Source organism: Acipenser ruthenus, chromosome 1 (genome assembly GCF_902713425.1).
Source record: "Acipenser ruthenus chromosome 1, fAciRut3.2 maternal haplotype, whole genome shotgun sequence".
NCBI classification, from domain to species: domain Eukaryota; kingdom Metazoa; phylum Chordata; class Actinopteri; order Acipenseriformes; family Acipenseridae; genus Acipenser; species Acipenser ruthenus.
The window spans coordinates 62,018,960-62,028,633 of record NC_081189.1 but is presented as its reverse complement, the minus strand read 5'-3'; the positions used below and the strand labels follow the sequence as shown (position 1 = coordinate 62,028,633).

The 9,674-nt window shown below is 36.3% G+C and overlaps 2 long non-coding RNA genes across 2 annotated transcripts; one reads left to right on the top strand and one right to left on the bottom strand.

The window, feature by feature from the left end:
- Positions 1 to 337: 337 nt before the first annotated feature.
- LOC131737525 (uncharacterized) lies at positions 338 to 2,550 on the top strand. The gene is made up of 3 exons (XR_009329167.1): positions 338 to 721; positions 1,285 to 1,503; positions 2,438 to 2,550. It is a non-coding gene; the product is annotated as an uncharacterized LOC131737525 (long non-coding RNA).
- A 470-nt stretch (positions 2,551 to 3,020) lies between these two features.
- Positions 3,021 to 6,458, bottom strand: LOC117963665 (uncharacterized). The gene is made up of 4 exons (XR_009329166.1): positions 6,161 to 6,458; positions 4,576 to 4,748; positions 3,471 to 3,685; positions 3,021 to 3,120 (listed from the first exon to the last, which is right to left on the bottom strand). It is a non-coding gene; the product is annotated as an uncharacterized LOC117963665 (long non-coding RNA).
- Between the last annotated feature and the right edge of the window lie 3,216 nt (positions 6,459 to 9,674).

The window sequence follows — 9,674 nt, the reverse complement described above, 5'->3', positions numbered from 1 at the left end:
CCTCCTCGGTGTCTGACATTGATTTAATTACGCATTATTTTCATCAAGGACATACATAAGGTTATATTAGATATGCTTTTCAGCTTTCATGGAATTCAGTACAGCACCCGTACACTAAAGAACCGATTAAAGCAAGCTGGTTTGTTCAGAAGAAAGAACTATTCTTCTATGAGGTATGTGAGAAGTGCCATACTGCGTGAGGTACAAGGACCAGGACAGCTATTTGGCTATCGCACAATGTGGCAAATATTAAAACAAAAATACAGATTACAAGTGAAACGGTCTGCGGTTATGAGGTTGCTGTCTGCACTAAACCCAACAGGGACTGAACTGAGAAGTTTGTCCGCCGCATATATCACTCCTTAGGTCCAAACTACATGTGGCATGTCGATGGCTACGATAAGCTAAAACCATTTGGTTTTGCTTTGTCTGGATGTGTCGATGGTTTCTCCAGACGAATCTTATGGCTTGTTTGTGGCCCTACAAACAACAACCCAGCAGTGATTGCACAAAACTTTATTCACTGTGTGCAGTCTCTTGGATTGGTCCCAATGAGGTTAAGAACAGACTGTGGAACAGAGAATGGGGCTATGGCAGCAATTCAGTGCACACTTCGTTCTCTTCATTCAGACTACTACACTGGGTCAGCAAGCCACATGTATGGTCCGTCAATCAGCAATCAGCGAATAGAGTCTTGGTGGTCTACATTCAGAAAGGGCAGGTAAGACTCTTGAGGTTACAGCTTTAGTTACTGATAACTCACACTTCTCTGCTCTCCACCTTGCCGCTCCCTGCTATCGCTCCTTAAAAGGTCAAATTAAAATGCATGATTTAATAGTAAGGCATTTCTATGATTTTTTTTTTTTTTCTGGTTGTAAAGTGCTTTGAGATGTTACTTTTTAAAGGCGCTATATAAAGTGTATTATTATTAAATACAGACATTACGGGGTGGTTTCAGACCCTGATTAGCACTAGTTTATCTAAACTAAGATTAGTCCAAGATTAGTTCTAACCAGAGTCCGTAAAACCATAGGTATAACTTATACTAATGTGTGTATTTAAATCCTTCACTTTTTAATTGTTTTTGTTAACTGTCTTTATTATTGTAAATGCACCTGCTTTTCACTCCATTGCACTGAGCACTCATACCAGAACTGTTTTACTGTGATTCTTGAAATGTGTATATTTTTGTGACTAAGTCACCCTGAGTAAGGATGTCTGCTAAGAAATAAATTAATTATGTTTGAAAAATGGCATTAAGACCATTTTTTAATATTATTCTAGGGCACAGTTTTGGATAGACCTTTTTGGTGATCTCCAAGATGCAGGGCATTTCAACGGCAGTCATGAACTGCAATGTTTGCTACGATTCTCTTTCAACAATGTGCTTCAGAAGGATCTCGATGAGTGCACAGAGCTGTGGAACCTCCATCGGATATGACCATGTAGACTTGCTATATGTCCAGGTGGAGTTCCAACTGAGCTTTACAGTTTACCTCACAGGTAATAAAAAAAAAAAATGGTTCCCATGTGTTGATACAACAATTTGCATAAGGTATTTTTTTTTTTAACATTTTATTATTGTGACATCCTAACCATTTTTTTAGCACCTTTAAATTGGTCCACTGTGCTGTGACTGCAAGATGGCTTCCGATCTACATGCTTAGACCATCATTTCCCTATACACTTGTTTCTAGTTTCACCTAAAAACATAAAACAATTCAGCTATAATTAAACAAAATCAATTCTACAAAATGAAGGGCTGCGATTACCACTACTAGAATAGCCTATAAAATAACATTGGGTCCCAGAATAAGAGTGCGAGGAGAGCTTTGCATGTCAGGCAGCGAAATAAAGAATAGAGGATGTGTTATACACGTAGGCAATGCGTCAGACCCGCACTGCCAACAAGCCCTAAACACCCTGGTTAAAAATAAAAAATGATAGTAGCCTCTGCACTTAACATTTAAAATGTTCTTATTTTTTTATTAGTGTAGCCAGGGTTTTTTTTATATTTCCTGTGTGTCTTTAGTAAGATTGGCAAAATACACAAGCTGAATCCTTATTTATATAAACATGTTTTTATTCCAACAGTCCGGTTAGACTCTAAACTATGGGTGGCCAACCCTGGTCATGGAGTGTCTGCTGGTTTTTGTTCCAACTTCTCAAGTCAACATATTTTTTTAGGTAATTTAGAGGTGACGGTTTAAAATGTGCATTTGATTCAAGGTACAGTTTAAATACAATATTGTGTAGCCTAGAGAGGTGTTAAATGCATCCAGCCAATTAAATAATTAGACTGATTAAGTCACTGAGGACTTGGGTGGGACGAAAACCAGCACACACTGCGACCCTCCAGGACCAGGTTTGCCCACCCCTGCTCTAAACATAATTAACTGATGTGTGAAATGAAACTATCCACTGCTTTCGTTTGCAGATTTGGGTCCAGGGACTGTGGATTCAGAGTAGAAGAGGAACTCCTTACTTTTTCAGAGCTAGGTGATATGGTTGTATCATGTGGAGACACAGAAATAGAAGCATATGTGGAACACATCATGGAACAAAATAATTTGCAAAGCCCTGACAACTGGGAGTCAGCTTTACAATTGTATCTTACATTAAAAGAAATTTCCGGGCTCTAAATTTCTAAACATTACAAACTTCTACTCTGACGAATACTCTACAGAGTATAGTTCAGTCCACTATACAGTGTACACTATACACGATTTATATACATTTCTTTTAAACATTAACAATTGTACAAACAGCATTAACAGTTGTTTTTTTTGTTTGTTTGTTTTTTTTTGTTTTTGTTTTTTAAATAGAAAACAAGTAAATTAAGCACTGCTGTAGCTCTTTAGGACCAGGAGTGAGGATTACTTATCTAGATACAGCCAAATCCCGGAGAATTCTGGATTCCGAAATCCATGGAAGTCTTAAATGAACTGTAGGTGTCTGATAAAGGTAGCTTTATAATATTTCCACAGGTGTGTGCCATTGGGAACTGTGAATTGCTCAGAAACTCAATAGAAGGCCGTGGTTGGATTCCTGCAGGTGGCAGTGATCTCAGCCCTGTAGCGAACATTAGGACATCTTCCAGGGACGCAGCACTTTCTTGTTCTGAAATGCAAAAGATCCATTACATATTCATTACAACCCTTCACATGTTTTTTTTTTTTTAAATTACATGTAAATCATAATACAGACATGTAACCACACAATTCCCACATAGATATCACATGCACCACATTATGCTTATGACCATATAAAATTATTTTTTTATGAAATTAGGGATGAGTGGAACAAGATGTGTTTTAATGTACACACTTTTGTAATCAGACCATTTCCCATTGCAGACTTACATTAATGTGTTTAATATGCTTTTGTTTTCTTTTGACACAATTATCAGTTATTTTGCAAATGTACAAAAATCTAAAAATGTTGACAAAAAATAAATGAAATTGAAAAACCTTCACAATCAAGCAAGTAGTCTGCCCAGAAGCCTATGGTTTTACTTTCTCTCCTTCGTCTGTTGCTTCCAACTCCACTTAGCTCCACTTTGAAAAGGTTTTCCAAGTCTGTAGCTCTGAGCTTTTTGTCAGAGTCGCACATGAAACCCACCAATAAAGTGGGATGTTGTTCCAAAGCTGTTAGAAATTGCAGGCTTGCAAGTCCCTCTTTGAACCTATTCATTAAAACAAAAAGGCAGAAACAAATGTCCTTACTTTTATAAAGTGGTTGGATGAACAGTAATGGAGATACCAAGTTTATATTTAGACCATCTTTGAATTACTGTGTTTAATTTATGCAATCACACACACAAAAAACACACAGGTGTCTCTGGATAGTCCCAGATATTATTTGTTAATAAGGAAGCAAATGGTACGAGAGTACCACATTTTCTAGGAACATTACACAAAAATGCTTGAAATTCTATAATCATTTTGTCATACTGATCGCTGTAGTATTTGACATTATACATTAAAAAAACAGACTCTATGCATGTTCTAGATCGGTGGTTTTCAATCCTGGTCCTGGCAACCCACTGTGTCTGCTGGTTTTCATTTCAACGGAGTGCTCACTTGCTTAACCCCTTAACTGAATTATGAACAAACTTTTAAGAGCTGACAATAGCAAAAAATTTGTATTTATTACTTGTATTAGTTCAATGAAGGTTTTGGCAAAGTAATTGACAGCTTAGTTGGAATGAAACCCAGCAGACACAGTGGGTCACCAGGAAAAGGGTTGAAAACCACTCGTCTAGATTAGGGGTGCCCAATCCTGGTCCTGGAGGGCCACAGTCCAGCAAATATTCATTCCACCCCATCACTTACGTATCTAATTTAAATAATTATTGTGCTAATTGGACCAATTTAAGTACTCTTCCCAGTTCTGAAGGGGTTGGTGATTTAAGGAGACCTAGAAAACCTGCCAGACTGTGGCCCTCCAAGACCATTATTGGACAACCCTGGTCTAGATGGATACAAATACTGGACAGTAATGCAAAATGATCCTATTCTTGATCTTTGGTGTATGGACCTGTATTTGTCCAAGTAAATATTGCACAAAAATTACCTTTGAATAGCAAAATGGTTTCTGTAGATTATGTACCACAGCAGATATTCCTTCACAATTCTGTCCTTGGCCTCCAGATCTTGGACATAATGGAAACATCCAGCTGTTTGTAGCACAGCGCTGTTTTGCATAATTATGTTTCGAAGACTGTCTACAGAATTGGCATCCTGTATCTGTAAAGAAAATTACACAATATTACAAAAAACATATATAAATTTTATAAAATGCCATGACTTAAAGGTAAATAAATAGATAAAGTAAAACACACAAGATAACTTGTGGTTGAATTAGTCCAACAATATACTTTATGAAACATGAACAGAATTAGCTTGAAAGAAGTTTTAAGCCAACAATGGACAACACTTTTACCCTGTCAGTGATTTCCCATATTGCAGTTTTTATTTTTCTCTTGAGTTTCACTTTTAAGCCTACCTCAGTTACACTTTTTCCCTACCTCGTGCAGAACCTTTCTTATTTCTGTATCTGCCACATCTTCTATTTTGGCATTGAAACCAGGCTGGTTTGTAATGTAGTTGACAAGGTCCTTCGAGAGGAACTGCGGCCCTGGCCCACCATGCACTATAGATATGGCTATTATTCTACCTGCTAAGAAGTACTCATCCTCTCTAGCGGCTGTTTGTAAAAGCACAGAAATAGATTGTTACATTAAATATCTGCAGATTCAAAGTAATTAAAAATCTAGTAGGCAAGTGTTTTTGTAAACTACGATTCTAAATACCTAGGGCCATACTCATTAAACACTTAAAGGGGAAGTCAAGTTGTTTTTCTTTTGTGTGTGTTACATGTTCCAATATGTTGTTACAACTGTTTAAATGAGGCGTGTGTGTGAGGTTATTACCTTTTTTTGATATCCTGGCCACTTTTTCTACACTATTAAATTGCAGTCCACAGTGCTGTTTCCAAGATGGCCGCAGATGTATAATTTAGGAGAACTTCAGAAGTACATTTTCCAACACCCCCATCATGAGCAGGAGGATGATGGGAAATGTACTTAAAGTGTTTTCCTGAAGGGTACGTCTGAGCCATCTTGGAAATCGAGCACTGTGGACTGCCATTTAATAGTATAGAAAAAGTGGTCAGGATGTCCATTTTTTTTTGTATAAAAAGCAATACGCACACCTTATTAACAGTTGTAGCAACATATGGGAACATTTAACACACAAAAAAAATACACTTGAGTACCCCTTTAAGTTGCGTTAAATTTACCAGTCGTTTTGTTAAACATGAAACAAAGTAGTATTACAAAATCAAATAGTGAAAAATCCTTTAGTGTGCCTTAAAATTAACATCCCGAGAGATTTGTGTGATTCTTTCAAAATTCTATGTGCGGTTTTATCATTTAAAATAGCCTTGTATGGTTCTGGGAACGTTGCATATAAACCGTTTGAAACCTCACAAACATCACAGTAAATGGAGAGTGAAGTATAATTTTCGAAAATGTATCAAAACAGTGAAACACCATATTTTTCCTATATCCATCATCCCTTCTCTACTCAAAGTTTGAGATGACTAAATTTTTTTGCAATATTCTTATAAATAAGCCATGATCTACAACACAATTCACCTGTTGAATTGAATGTCAGATATCGGCTATCTGACGGTCCATCGAATATAGGCCGATCTCTAAGGCTACTAATGAGAAGTGTCAGGAACTCTCTTTTGGGACCACCCATATCAATGGCCTCTTCAAAGCAACCAGCGTCATCTGTAAACTTTACAAACAATTCACTGTTTGTGTTGTATGATGCACGAATGAATCCCCGGACCGCTCCATCCCATACACTTGAGCGATTGATGTTAAATCTGCTGCAGCTGTTGCTATTGATAACTTGAGAAAGGTTCCCAATAATGTCGCTGGCAGACAAACTATCTTCCCTGTAAAAAATAATTAAAGATTTAGACTGACATCAGAAGACACCCAAATTACCCATAATTATGAATTTATTACCTTGGCAGGTTAGTTGCTGGAAAATATGGAATGCTTATTATTTTAAAAAGTCATACTGTCCAGAAAAAAATTAAAAAATAATAATTTGTTTAGTATACATACTGAGTCTCAGTGAAGCTGGTAATAAGCCTTGAGACCGCAAGTTATATTATCCCTCGCTGATGAATTAATGTGGACCTGTATCTGTTGCCTCACTCTACCAAGAATGGCTTCACGAAATTCACCCCCACTGTGCTATTCTAATATGTGGCCATATTTAAGTCAATGAATTGTATCTACGGTTCACAATAGGAAAAGAGGGAGGCATTTTTATCTTTGCAGTCAACACAGCAACTCACAATGTGAATAAAAGGGATGATAAATGACTATCTATAAAAAAATAGGCGTGAAAAACACTGAGTTCATTAGTTTATAATTACCATGTTTCAACAGGCAAATCTGTATGTTCTGCATTGTCACTGCCAACTTCCTCATCATTCTCAACGAAGATCGGTGCATACAGATTGGTGTACTCACTACAGAAGACAAATATATCATGTTTACTGATACTGTTGTGAGACACTGGTAGTGTAAAATTCTCACACTACTAAAACTATAAAATTTAAAAATTGTACCGGTAGCAGGTATTTTGTGCAGTAGAAGATGCTCTTGAGGTAGAAGCAACACACTCTTCTGAATCCGAGACAACTGTCTGGAAAAAACATACAAACAAATAAAAAAAAAACTGCTTTTCAGAAACATGAACACAGAGAAATACCAATGACAATGATTTTTCTATTTAAATACATGGAATACCTCAGGCATGTCACTCAATGTCTACAATATGTATGTACAGTATGGTTCCCAAGAAGAAAACCAATAACACTTCAATTAGAAAAATACATACAACGTGGGGCACACAGAGCTGTTATATCCTTGAGGAGTCAATCCAGCTTCATAAAAGGTTATGAGCCCTTTTTTGGAAAGTTATAAGCATTGGACAGTTCTGATCCTGAGTAAGCTATGTACACTAGGTTTGGTTTGTATTCTAAAAAGCAGTCAAAACTCTAGCCATGTGAGCTGTTTATGTTAAACCTACTAACAAATGATGAGCTGAGTATTGCATCATGTTTAAGAGAAACATTTTTGTACCAAAATGTTCTCTAGTTTGTGTTACGCTCTTATTAGTTAAATAATCTGATTACATTACCTTTATGACATCATCTGTTATGCAGTTACTGTAAAAAACAAACAGACAATAACCAAGAGAAAAACAGTACTCACAGTAGACCATGTTGGAATAAGAGACCAGTAATCATTAATACTACATTATTTATTCTCAATGGTTATCAATAATGCTTACAAAACATGTTTTCACTCACCTTCTTGCTTGCTCTTTTGTTATTGTGTTCTGAATAGGTGTACTTTCATTTCCTTGTTCCTCTAATGGCTTAAAAACAAATATACAAATGTAATTATTAAATTAATTAGGTATAAAAAAATGACACAAAACAAACAAAATTTAGCAGTATTATAGTTGGTCTTACCAAGGTGTCTGCCATGGACAACTCGTCTCCTCCACTTTTTCTGCTAAATACAAAGCAGATTTTTAAAAAATTAGCTACAATCTATTTTATGATTAAACATTAACATAGCTTATAATGTACTATGTGGCAAACACAAATTAAGTGTTAAAATTGCAACAAATACCTTGAAATCATCCATTAATTATCATTACTGTAGACATTTGGCAGACACCCTTTATCCAAGATGACATACAAGGTTTAACAAGCAATAATATACTATAAAAACAACATTACAATGTAACAATGTCAACAAAACCAAAACAAATTCAGCCACAGTGAACAAAAAGTACAGAGTAAACAAATAAAATGAAACAGAGAAAAATGCCAGCAGATTAATTAGTACAGGCATGTCCAGAATTGTGAAGAGAGCGGTGGGAAAGGACAAGGGTGTTAAATTTGATATGAGCAGGGATAGGAAGCCAGTGCAGAGTGAAAAAGAAAGGGGTAGCAAGAGAGATTCGAGGCAGAAACAAATACAAGGCAAGCATCAGAATTTGAAGAGGGTGAATGGCAGAAGAAAGGCCAGCACTAATATTAAATGTACATATTTTTTAAAAGATACAAGTTGTGTATTTTACTTATTTAACCCTATAACCAACCTCCTTCAAAATCTTTTTAAGAAAATGAAAAGGTTGATGCGTGCATAAGGCTTTCCAATTTCTTCTTTGTATTCATCAAGTGAGAAAGGCCTCTACGTCCCTGGAATAGTCACAACCTCCGTACCATCTGGATATAACACATAGGGTGAATTGCAACAAACAAACAACTACGGATGATCCGCTAGCTATAGTTTAGTACAGTCCTAAAGGACTAACCACAGGATCATCCACAGCTCTTTGTTCCTTGCAATTCACCCATAGGTATAACAATGGTCAGGGCAGTGCAATTACAACTAAGCACATACAGTATCTATATTACAGTTGTGCCCAGAAAAAGATTAAACTTAGTTTGAATTAATCTTACCTCTGAAACCACCAGAGCCTGATATCAAAAGTCAGGTTGTGATAATTTATTCAAACTCGTAATGCCATGCAGCTCAATTGGCTAGTTACGCGAAGATTTGATAGCAGGAAAAGAAACGGAACACAAACTTAAGCACCGACAACAGTGACAAAAAAAACCTCACAGCACACCTGGCATAATAGTGGGTGGAATGGAAAGAATGTAATTACTTTTTTTTTTATAACAAATGAAAGCAAAGCTGTCTTTCAGCAAAATGGATCTGTTAGTTTCACTTCAAGATGAACGGTGCAAACATGGGCACAATACAGCGTGCAAACACTATCAAACAGCTATGAAACGAAAAGCAAAATTGATAAAGTGCGCAGTGGGGGCATGTCTTTATTACCGAAGTTACACAAATGTATCAATTAGTCATTGCAGTTCATAATTCCTATTAGTAACTGTGTAATGTTTCCAGTGTCAGTTTTTGGAAAGTCTTAGAGCTGGTCTACATTTGAGGTTGTTTTTTTTAAATATTATTTATTATTATACATTTTCAATACTTTTTTGGGAGGAGCGGCTTATATGAAAATTAAATATCATTCTATCATTGAGCAGTGAGC